This window comes from Strix aluco, chromosome W (assembly GCF_031877795.1).
Source record: "Strix aluco isolate bStrAlu1 chromosome W, bStrAlu1.hap1, whole genome shotgun sequence".
NCBI lineage: Eukaryota > Metazoa > Chordata > Aves > Strigiformes > Strigidae > Strix > Strix aluco.
The window spans coordinates 40,542,016-40,554,329 of NC_133970.1; the positions used below are offsets into that span (position 1 = coordinate 40,542,016).

Below are 12,314 nucleotides of genomic sequence, written 5' to 3' on the forward strand. Positions count from 1 at the left end.
TTTCTGTTAACTTGGATTGAATTATCCTGCTTTATACCAGCTAAAGACCTGAGTTTTGGTCTCCAAACCACTTGGATCAGCTGAAGATCATTGCTTGAGTAATTAATAAATAATAGGAAAGGCAGGAAAAAAGACTACAAGAAATCATTTAGGAAGAACATCATCTGGTCTTTAACAGAAAAACATTAATTCTTTACTGCATGTAGAGTGAATGTATGTGCTTTTAACCTTCCTGAGGTACATAGTCCAGGAACATAGGATATCTGGCAACATTCTTAAAAGCACACTGGCCTGGTTCTCATCTGCCTTACACACTGAACAACATTACTTGAGATATTCTGGTGTAAATCCAGCCAGAGATCAAAACCAGCTCTGCAACAGCTGTGTTTGTCCAGAGGATTTAAGCAAAACATACCACTTTCATCCCAACAGCACTATCCCTGGGCTATTTTACCTCAATTACACTCCGATTTAAGAAAACTGGAGGGCACCTGATCATGTTCAAACTGTTTTCTTTCTTCCTTCTCTGTCAAATAAGGGCTACTGTAGATCTGATGAGTTTCAAGATTGGGTGGGGAAACAAGACTCCCTTCAAAGTCTTTATTTTGTTTATTGATTCAATAGTATTTACTGACTAATAACCACCCAAGGCTAATGTGAACTGGGGACACTGTGATATCACATGATATCTATGGGAAGAATAGCCAGCTTACAGATAAGTTTTCTGCATAAGGTGGGAGAAATGAAGACTTGTAGTCCTCTCTTAGGGAAACTAGCTTGTTTTTCTGTCAATTTTCAGGGAGTCTTCTTTTCTCTTAAAGTTTTCCATAGAATCACAGCACCATTTTTCCTTATTTCCCTCATATGTGTGCAGTCATGAGAACCAGGATGGCTTGAAATTAGATAAGGACAGTCCAACCTTCAAGTCAAAGACTTTGTGGTTTTAGGTTTTGCTTGGAACTGGAAGCAGAAGAGCCAAAACACTGCATAAAAGAAGAAAAATCTGTTTTCCTGGATGTGGTGGTTTGACCTTGGCTAAATGCCAGGTACCCACCAAGTCGCTCTATCACTTCCCCCCCTTCCCCTTTCTTTCTCAACAGGGCAAAGAGGGGAAAGAAAATAAGATAGGAAAACAAAACAACCCTTGTGGGTAAAACAACAGCAGTTTTAATATAAGCAAAGCGAAGCAAAGGTCCGCGCGCGGAAGCAAAAAAAGAAAACAGATGTATTCTCTACTTCCCATGAACAGGCGATGTCGGGCCTTCTCAGGAAGCAGGGCTCCAATACGCGTAGTGGTTGCCTCGGAGGACCAAGGGTGACCCCACCCCCTTCCTCCTTTCTCCCAGCTTTATACTGAGCAGACGTCATATGGTCTGGAATATCCCTTTGGTCAGTTCGGGTCAGCTGTCCTGGTTGTGTCCCCTCCCAAGATCTTGCCCACCCCGTCCCACTGTGGGGGGGGAAATGTCAGAAAGAGCCTTGGTGCTGTGTAAGCACTACTCAGCAGTAGCCACAACACCAGTGTGCTATCAACACCCTGCCAGCTCCCAGCATAAAACACAGCACCATGAGGGCTGCTACAGGGGAAAACCAATTCCGGCTCAGCCAGACCCGGTACACTGGTATTTTTGGCATGGGTGACTGCTCTGAGAGATACTGGAAATCATGCAAGAAGGGTCTGTTCTTAAGACATTTCCAGCCCTGCTCTGAAGACTGAAGGCTTTAGATAAGCATCTGCATGTGGAGATCTGTATCCAAAACAAACCACCCAACCTTTTGTAGTTCACCTGTCACTAGTAGTGAATTCCCGCTCTGCATCTCTCCCCATGCACTTCTGCACACGCACAAGTTCTTTGAGGCATCCTAAAAGCTTTTCCTTGCCCATAACATTTTAATTGTCTCTTGAGCAAGATTTTCTCCTCGGTGAAGAAAAAGAAGAACATGATGAAGTGCCCCGTGCTGCCCAAAGGATTTCCTCTCCTCAACCTCACCGCACACATCGTGATCACTTTCCCGCCCCCTTCTGCTTTGCCACATCTCTGCATTTTGCACAATTATTTTCTCTCTTTTCCAGCCTGGAAAAAATCAGCTTTCCCCCCTCCCTGTCAGTGTGGGTGACAGAGATGGAGAAGCCAGCACAGTGTCAGCAAGAGTTTAGCCCTGCAGCTGGGACCTGAACTTTCAGCAGCAGAGCACAGTGCTGGGTCACTGCACTAAAGCAAGCCAGATTGATACAAAGTGCTTGCTCACCCTGGGAAGGGAAGCATCAGAATCCAGTTGATAAAAATCTTTAGGCACCATCTATTGTGAGCTTACAGCAGCGAAAGTTGAGTTTTTCCTGGGAAAAATCACCGCGGAGTGTATATTTACTGTCGTAACCCACAAAATGACACAATATTTGGATGCTCTCTGCACTGGGGGGATATAGCGTAGGGGCAGTGTAGATTTTGTAGAGCTGTTGAAACTGGAGATGGAGCATGTGGACTCAATGTGCTGTGTACTTTGTGAAGTTTTCAGCTCTGAAGACCTGAACGATCATGTCTGCCAAGAGTTAATGTGCTTAGAAAGAGGATGCTAAAATATTCTTTCCCACTCCAGTTTGCAACTGAGAACTTGTTAGTCTGTAATATCTTTTATTTATAGCACCTTTCAACTCAAAGGATCTGAAAGTGCCTCTATCTGGGAGTCACTTCAGTGATACCTCCAGGCAGGGATGCTTCTCTGCAGGAGCCTCCAACTGAGGTTTCAGGGTCTGCTTTGCCATGGACACACATGAAGGACTCAATCTGCCTTGCCAAATGCCAGCACTTGGTACTAAAGGCTGGAGGGAAGGGCAGAAACCCACCCTAAGCCTGAGGAATAGCAAAGAGAGAAAACAGACATGTAAACCATCTGGAAGAGAGGATTTGGATGGACATGGGCTGACTTTGGAAGCAGACTTTGGGAGGAAGCATTGCCAACACTGGATGACATCTTTATGCAAAGGACCTGGGACAGTGAAACCACAACTCAGAAGAGGGAATTTGGTGGCCCTACCTGGATATTGCTCCATCCAACCCAGCCATGCTGTGGTGGCCTGGAGAAAGCTCCAATGTGGACCTTGTGCAGGGAACACACCCCAGTGGCAGAGGTGCTCCTAAGGGCACAGGCCTTAAACCCGAGGCTTGGTTTAAGTATGCAAACTCACACATCCCTTAATGAGTGCAGTCACAGCAGGGCATCTGCTTATTTTAAGTCCCCTTCAGCGCCTGCCCATCAATTGCGCCACACACAGTAGCTGGCAGTGGCCAAAGGACCAGCTCCTCCATGTGGCTCCTGGCAGCTAGAGGGTGTCATCCAGCCCCCTGCTTTCCTCCTGCGTTATACGTGCAGGCCAGGGAAGCAAAAGTCAGAACAACTGATGGGGTTACGATTCTAGCCTGCGATTTCTTCTTCATCCACAGCCAAGTGAGATTTTGCCAGGATACATATTAGGCAGCTGCTCAGGACACTGTTTTGTCTGCACCACCCCAAGCATGCTGTCTGTCTGCCTGTCTCCCTGACTGTCTCTGCGACCCTGCTTTTGAGTCGGTTGCTCTGCTATTCCTTGGGGTGTCCAGAGCATGTTTGGCGAGAACCAGCATTTTTCTGGCACTTTTGCTGGGACTCCTGAGGGACTCATTGCTTCAGGGAGCGGAGGCACTGTGCCTGAGACACAGCAAGTGCCCATCTGTTTCACCACCCTCTAACTCCCATGGCTTCCAAGGAGTCCTGATGTGTCTCAGTGGACAAATCAGTCCAACCAGGCTCATAAAAAGCCCTCGGGACACCAGTGGCTGCTTATAGAGCTGTACCTTGTTCTGGGTCTCCAGCCTGGCTTGCAGCTTAATGCACTTGTGCCACCATGCTAAAATCCTCAGCGCATCTTCTCTCCTCCCTCCATGTCCCTCCCAAGTCATCCTCAGCATCAGCATTATTATATTTTTTATCCAAATCTCTTTCCTCCAGGTACCAGAGAAGGTGCATTTTACACCACTTTATCTCTGTCATGCATATGTCAGTGTTTCAAATTCTGGTTTGATTGGAGTCACATTGCTGGCTGAAAGTTGACTCTCTCGGGTCCTTTCCATGGAGAACATGCATTTTGCCTCAACCTTTCTCTACCTCCCAACTAGCCTGGCTCCTCCCTCCTTCATGAAGGGGGCTGGGGCTTGCACATCCTGGCATGCACAAGGGTCGTGTTGCCTGCTTTTAGGGCATCTCTCACTCTCTCCCTTCCTCCTCAGAGAAGAGTGTACATATGTTGTATGTACATATGGGGTATTTTCCCCTTTCTTGGTCCATTGAGTGTTACATCACATTTCACTCCCTTTGGTGCTTCTTCTACACGTACTACTTTGGATTTGTGGGTGGGAATGGGTGGGAGTCCCTCTATGGGATAAGCTAAGAGGGAAAAAAAGGAAGAAAAAACCTAAAAAAAGAAAACAATAATAAATATTTGGGAGGAGGGTGTTTAAGAGGAGAGAAAAACAAATCAAACCTGGTGCCAGGCTGGAACCAGCATCTGGTTGTCAGCACAGCAGGTTGAGAAGTTGTTGGTGGAAGTGCTCAGTGCCATGTTTGGGTTGCCTAAAAAAAATACACCCTCCCTTCCTCATTATTCCACCTCTGTTGTTCTCCCAGCCCCACAAGCAGGAGGAAGAATTCAGTTGCCAAATGCAAGCTTGAAGGAAGTTTGTATTTGCAGCAATGCCAAGGGATGCAAATGGAGTATGTCCTGCCCTGTGACACTGCAGCTCACCTACTTTTGGGCAGCTGTGAGCTGGATTGGACCTGCTAGGTGTGTTGTGGGTGCAGTGGCTCTCCGCTCAGAGAAGATGTCAGTGCATTGGCAACCATGGCATGATTTTTTTTGCTGATGTGTGGGGAGGAGGTGGGAGGGCTGGGGATGGAGGAGAAAGGGGGAGTGGAAGGTTGTAATGCTCAGCTGGAAAAATTTAGAGGAGTACAAAGGAGAGAGCAATAAAAAGGGGTGGCGGGAGGGAGGGAAGGAGACTGTGAACTGTCTGCTGTGGAGGTGGAAAGAGATTTATGTTTGCTGAGTGGTTTGTTTGGGAGTGGGCTGGGAGGGTGTGGGGTGCTGCAGGCGAGGCGGGGGGTGCCACAGGGAGTCTGATGGCCCCAGTGGTGAAGCGGTGGGGCTTTATTCCTTTCTTTCCTCCTCCCTCCGCTTGGTGCTCAGAGGAGAAGGCAAGACAAAAAGCTGAACTGGTGCCAAGAAGGAGCTGCAGCAACTCGAAAATGGCATTCTGTGCTGCACTAACATTTCAAAGCTGGGCTGCGCTGGAGAGCAGTGAAACATGCTGGGAATGAGAATGGTTGTGGCTGCAGTGCCACCGGCCTGGCTCAGGGGTGTTCGCCCTCCTCCCTGCTTCCCCTTCGCCTTTTAAATGTGACCCTTTTTTCCCCTATCCACCCCCAGTGATATTTAGGGGTTCTGGGAAAGAGAGGGGACCCATGCTGGGGACTTGGGGTAGAGGGGGGGCAGAAGGGGGATAGCACATTGCACCCCAGGGCTGGTGCAGTGTGGCAAGCGCCTGCAGAAATGCTCTGCTTGTAGCCAGTCTCTGGCCCATGTGTGTCTGTTACAATGCTCACTGGAAAGGATTATAAGCAGAGAAGGGGCAAGTGTGCTCATCCCCTCCTGCCATCTCCGTACTGGGGAGGGATTTTTATTTTTTTCAATTTTTTCCTAGGGAGGAAGACAAGATTTGATTCCCAGGGAGTTTTCTGATTGTTTTCCTGTTGCCACTCCTTTCTTTCCTCCTCGCTGTCCTTCTCCTCCTCTCTCCATACCCATAAGGCTGCTCTTGTGGCTCTGTATCCTGATGCAAGGCTACTTGTAGGACATGCAAATCTCTGCAAGGTACAGCACTGCCTGCATCGGTGTTCCCCTCTGCTTCACATTTGCTGGGGCATGAGGCAACTTCCAGGAGGCTCCATGGCTCAGCTGAGCGCCTGGTTATGTAGTGTCAGTGCTTCAGTTGAAAAAGCCCCTTCCTGCAAAGCCTACCTGGATAAAACAAACAAAAAAAAAATCATATAGGGCTAAAAATTTGACAGCAAATTCATAAGGTTGATTAATATGCAAGGGATGGGGTGGAGTTTTGCTGTGATTTTTGTCTGAAAGGAAATGTTTGGCCCTGTGATGGTCCCCTCTTCCCTCCATTCACAGTCTAGGAAAAGGTGCATAAAAGTACCATTTTTTTTTTTATTTAATGGGGTTTTGATTTTTTTTTTAACTTTTAAAAAATTACTACCAGCACAAGCATTCTTGTAGTAGTTCATTGGTTGGAACTGAAAGCAAAGATTTGCCCCCCACCACACACATGATCCTTTCTGGATCATTCTGCAATTTGGATCTGAAGTTTTAGGTTGGCTTTACAGAAATTAGAGACTGGAGAATGAGAAAACTCCTGCCTTTGGGTTTGAAAACAGGACCAGATCCTGTTTTAACAGCAGTTTTGACACTCACACAGCCAGCAGGTCAAGTTCAAGGAGACCTTTCTAAAGCATGGGCAGAAGCTCATTAACTGGCTGCATCTCAGAAGCTTGTGGGTTGTTGGGTTGTTAGCTTGGCCCAGTTTACAGTCCCAGGCGTGGGATGATCCCCATGACCTCTCTCTCACCTGAAAACAATGCCCTACTATATATCACAGAATCACAGAATCATTCAGGTTGGAAAAGACCCTTGGGATCATCGAGTCCAACCATCAGCCCTACTCTACAAAGTTCTCCCCTACACCATATCCCCCAGCATCTCATCTAAATGACCCTTAAACACATCCAGGGATGGTGACTCCACCACCTCCCTGGGCAGCCTATTCCACTGTCTGACCACTCTTGCTGTGAAAAATGTTTTCCTAATGTCCAGTCTAAACCTCCCCTGTTGCAGTTTAAAGCCGTTCCCTCTTGTTCTGTCACTAATCACCTGTGAGAAGAGACCAGCACCAACCTCTCTACAATGTCCTTTCAGGTAGGTGTAGAGAGTGATGAGGTCTCCCCTCAGCCTTTTCTTTCTCAACCTGAACAGTCCCAGCTCCCTCAATCTCTCCTCATAGGATTTATTCTCCAGGCCCTTCACCAGCTCCGTTGCCCTCCTCTGCACTCGCTCCAGCACCTCGATATCTCTCTCGTATTGAGGTGCCCAAAACTGGACACAATACTCAAGGTGTGGCCTCACCAGTGCAGAGTACAGGGGGACTATCACCTCCCTACTTCTGCTGGTCACACTATTTCTAATACAAGCCAGGATGCCCTTGGCTTTCTTGGCCACCTGGCCACCTTGGCTGGCTCATGTTCAGCTGCTTGTCAATTAGAACCCCCAGATCCTTCTCTTCCAGACAGCTCTCCAGCCACACCTCCCCAAGCCTGTAGCCATGCATGGGGTTGTTGTGGCCCAAGGGCAGGACCTGGCACTTGGCCTTGTTGAAGCTCATCCCGTTAACGTTGGCCACCAATCCAATCTATCCAAGTCTTTCTGTAGTGCCTCCCTATCCTCATGCAGATCGACACTCCCGCTGAACTTGGTGTCATCTGCGAACTCACTGATGATACACTCTGTGTCCTTATCAAGATCATCAATAAAGATGTTGAACAGAAATGGTCCCAACACCAAGCCCTGAGGAACACCACTTGTGACCGGCCACCAGCTGGATTTAGCTCCATTGACCACCACTCTTTGGGACCGTCCATCCAGCCAGTGTTGACCCAGCAGACCGTTCGCTCATCCAGGCCATGGGCAGCCAGTTTTTCTATGAGAGTCCTATGGGGAACTGTGTTGAATGCTTTTTGAAAATCCAGGTAGATAATATCCACAGCCTTTCCCTCATCCAATAGTCGGGTCATCTTGTCATAGAAGGAGATCAGGTTTGTCAGGCAGGACCTGCCTTTCATAAACCCATGCTGACTAGGCCTGATCCCCTGGTTGTCCATTATATGACATTTAATGGCACCCGAGATGACCTGCTCCATGACCTTCCCGGGCACCGAGGTCAGACTGACAGGACTGACAGGTCTATAGTTTCCCAGATCCTCCTTTCTGCCTCTCTTGTAGATGGGTGTCACATTTGCCACCCTCCAGTCCAATGGGACCTCCCCAGTTAGCCATGACTTCAGGTAAATCATGGACAGGGGCTTGGCGAGCACATCTGCCAACTCCCTCAGCACCCTTGGGTGTAACCCATCCGGTCCCACAGACTTGTGTGCAGCCAAGTGGTGTAGCAGGTCTCTGACCACCTCCTCTTCAACTGTGCTGACCTCATTCTGCTTCCCCTCCCCATCTCCCAGCTCATGAGGCTGGGTGTCCAGGGAACAGCCAGTTCCACTGCTAAAGACTGAGGCAGAGTAGGTGTTGAGCACCTCAGCCTTTTCCTCATCCTTAGCTACCATGTTTCCCTCTGCATCCAATAAAGGAGGGAGATTTTCCCTAATCCTCCTTTTGTTGTTAATGAATTTATAGAAACATTTTTTATTATCTTTAACAGCTGTAGCCAAGTTGAGCTCTAGCTGTGCTTTGGCTCTCCTAATGTTCTCCCTGCATAGCTTCACTACATCTTTATAGTCTTCCTGAGAGACCTGCCCCCTCTTCCAAAGGTCATAGATTCCCCTTTTGTTCTTGAGACCCAGCCAAAGGTCCCTGTTTAGCCAGGCCGGTCTCCTTCCCTGTCTGCTTGTTTTTGGGCACACGGGAACAGCCTGCTCCTGTGCCTTTAAGACTTCTCTCTTGAAGTATGTCCAGCCTTCCTGGACTCCCATATCCTTCAGGGCAGTCTTCCAAGGGATTTTGTTAATCAGTATATCCAAACCACTTCAAACCTCACCTTTTGTTTCAGACACGTAGAGCTGGTTTTGGAGCACCTAATTCTTCCCAAGTAATGCCTTTTGGAAATATTGTGATAAATTATGGGGAATTTAGGGAGACTTAAAGGTGTTATCCAGCCTTCTCTCCTCACTGTCTTCTTCTCACAGCTCCTTGTATATCAATAGTCCTTCCTCTGCAGAGGATCAAAATCTCAGGTTTCTCTGTTTTCGAGCTTCCAATGGAAATAGAATAAGAAATGCAAAACAACGCACAGCATAAAAAAAAAATTTAATGATGTCAGAGAAAGCACAAAGAAGGTTAGGGCTAGATGATCTTGAAGGAATACTACCTACTGTATCTACCTCAAAACCCTGCTGAAAAGGTGATGTTGTGGTATTTCAGTCAATGTATAGATGCAATTTGAGGAACTCAATGTATAGATGCAATCTGAAGAGTTCTTTGTTGGTTCTGTTTGGCTTTCTTCCTGCTAGGATGTGAGGAAGGGGGAAAGGTTGGCACAAGGCTGCAGAGTTTTGTCTTAGTTTTTAATATTTAGCTCAGTCTGGACCAACATGCTCTCTAGGACTGTTCATTTTATGTTGCAGAGCTTGTTCTTCAAGTATGGTTTCAGAAGATATCCTTTATTTCCAAACACCTCTTACATGCATGACTCTATCCAATGCTTCATGTGTCCCACTTAATTCTTTTACTCCCATCATCCTGAAGTCAGTGAAACTTAAGTGTATGATTGAGTGACATTTTCTATTGGGATGAACTTTAATAAATGCTCAAGGTTTTGGTTTTTTTGGTTTTTTTTCCCTAAATCAGGACCTTATTTAATTTCCCAGTGAAAGACAATTCCACTTGCAATGATTTTGTTTATGATAATTCACTTGCATGTTCCTTTCCAGGAATTTTCAATGCCTTCCAGAAGGGAGGTTAGTGCTGGTCCCTTTGCAGTGATAATTATAATCAGACCTGTCAGCCTTCACACAGTCTACACTTATCACTTGCATTTAGGAGGATTTTTCCTGAAGCCTATTACCAGTGCTGCTTCTTAGGGAAAAATAGTCATCATTTTTTCTGCTAATCTTTGATGTCTCTCAGCTTTGAAAGCATGGAGAGGAGCAAAATGACTTCCAGTTGCAGTGTCCTGGTGTAGAGCTCTGCATTTGGATCTGAAGAGCCAGGGAGTGGGCAGATAGTCTGGGAAATATTGAGGGGTTTAATTTGGTTGTGACAACTCTTCAGGTGTGCAGGAGACACAAAACAGTGCTTTTTCCAGTAGTAATGCTCACAGAAACCAGCTCTGCAGACCCTCTAGACGAGGGCTTCAGGTGGCAGGTGGTTGTTGGCAGTGGCACCCTCTCTACCTGCCATTTTGGGCAGCAGTCTGTGGTTTGCCCATGTTGAACCGATTGGACACAGGATGGCCAGAGAAGTGGCTGCAGTCAGTGCTGGAGGCGATGGCTGGCATCCAGGGATGGGCGCAGTGCAGGACCAATGGACCCACTGCCACCAGCACATGGCAGTATAGCAGTGACCAACTGGCCAATGTGGTGGTGTTGGGTAGGATGTGGTTCGGTATTTTATTCATCCCAGGATTTTAAAAGTTGTTCACCCTAGTGTTATTCACTGGGAAACACATCATCCCATTTACTAGATTTCCCCCCATTTTCACTCCATTATTCCTATTGATATACTAATAAGCCCCCTTTCTTCTGTTTTTGCTTTTTGCTAACTTTAAAAAAAAAAAGTAAATTTTACCATTTCATTAGTCTAAATGAGTGATGTATCTATGTTATCACCATGCTCTTCGTAATGTTCTCAGAGATTTGGGTCCCCTGATTTTGTCAGAATTTGAGGATGGTCAACACTTTATAGCTTTTGTAGGAAAGGAAATGGTGGGAGAGTGGGAACTCTTAAGTTCTCTGCAGTTATATATTTACAGTGTGCAGGGATATGATTTACCTTTGTTTTATGTAAATTCATTGAGAACTAGAGATTTATTTATGAGGTGTCACTCCCTGAAGGAAGATAAATGCCATATAGCAAAGACTTCATCTATTATACAAACAGATTTGAAGGCTTTGCTATTGCCTTCCTCTGACTGCTACATGGAGTAAAAATGCCTTTGGCTGAACAGAGACAGAATGATACTTAGTGGTAGCATCTTATGACCTTTTGAACAGCTGAGATCTCAAGCCATATTAGTGGACAGATTATGATGCGATGGGAAAAGGGCCAGGAATAGCCTTTTAATCATGAGATCCTTCCTGTGAATATCCTTCTTTGGCATATTCAGGTGGTTAATCACTAGGGCCAGGACAATAATTTGAAAACAGGGGAGTGAAATACTGGCAAAGGCAATCCAAATACACTTGGGTTTGCCAACTATAGTTGGATATTACAGCCTACATTTTCTCCCTAATATTCTCCCACCCTCCTGTTTCTATCAAGGCTGTGGGTGACCTTGCAATATTTCCTACCACTAATAACCCCATTTTGGTAGAAAGATCTACACAAAATGGACCCTGAGTCCTTGGACCACAGGGGAGCTGCAGTCCCCAAATCGAAGGTACGCACGTGGTGAATATGGATATCTGACTGAAAAGGGAAACATTCACATGGAAATGTCTCTGTCATTTTTGAGAAAATAACAGTAATGCTTAAACCTATTTCAATCCTTTTTAGGAAAAAAATGCAGGTTTTAAAAAATGCACAGCCATGATAGTATTTCTTTTTTTATGGAGCCAAACAGAAATAGGAACAACTTTCACATTGATCTTACCTCCCTGTCTGTTCAACATTACACCTTAAACTTTGCTGCAGGTTTAAATTAGCCTCCTTTTTATCTTAATGACCAATATGAATCTTCAGCATAAAGGAACTCTCATCCATTGCTGACTCTGCACATCAGTAATGGTTGTGCCAAAGTTTGATCTGGCTGCTGTGGCCACTTTTGGAAGGAAGGAAGAATGGACACGTGTTTGTGAACTCTGATGTGAATGCATTTGGGTCTATCTGAGCATGAGCACATGCCCAGGCAGCCCATGCTGGTTATGGAGTATGTAGCATAGCCCTGCACACAGTTAGCACAGGGGTATCATCTGAGTTATACATGTTTTGCTTCCTCTTGAAGCCAAACAAGCTGCTCAATTTCCTGATGGGAAGAAGGAGAAGGGCTGGCAGTATATGAATTTCAAATTGCTGTCAGTGTAGGTCTGGAGAGCAATAGCTGCCACAGCCCTATGGAATCTCTTTGAAAATTAGAAGGTTATGGAGGTGGAAGAAATGCACAGCAGGACACTGTCTCCTCTTATCTCCCCCAGCCTCTTCAATCAGGTGCCTGCTGGTCTTCCCACTCCTGCCTTTTGCACTAGATCATAGGATCAGAATGTATTAGATTCTGCTGGCATGAAGTCATCTGCCATCCTCCTGGCTTTATAGCTTCCTGAGTCAGGGAGCCTCC

The 12,314-nt window shown here is 46.2% G+C and overlaps 1 protein-coding gene across 1 annotated transcript in view; it reads left to right on the forward strand.

Moving 5' to 3' along the window:
* The window catches only part of LOC141917814 (SET-binding protein-like), a 353,444-nt gene that overhangs the window by 153,384 nt on the left and 187,746 nt on the right, over positions 1-12,314 (forward strand). The window lies entirely within an intron of this gene.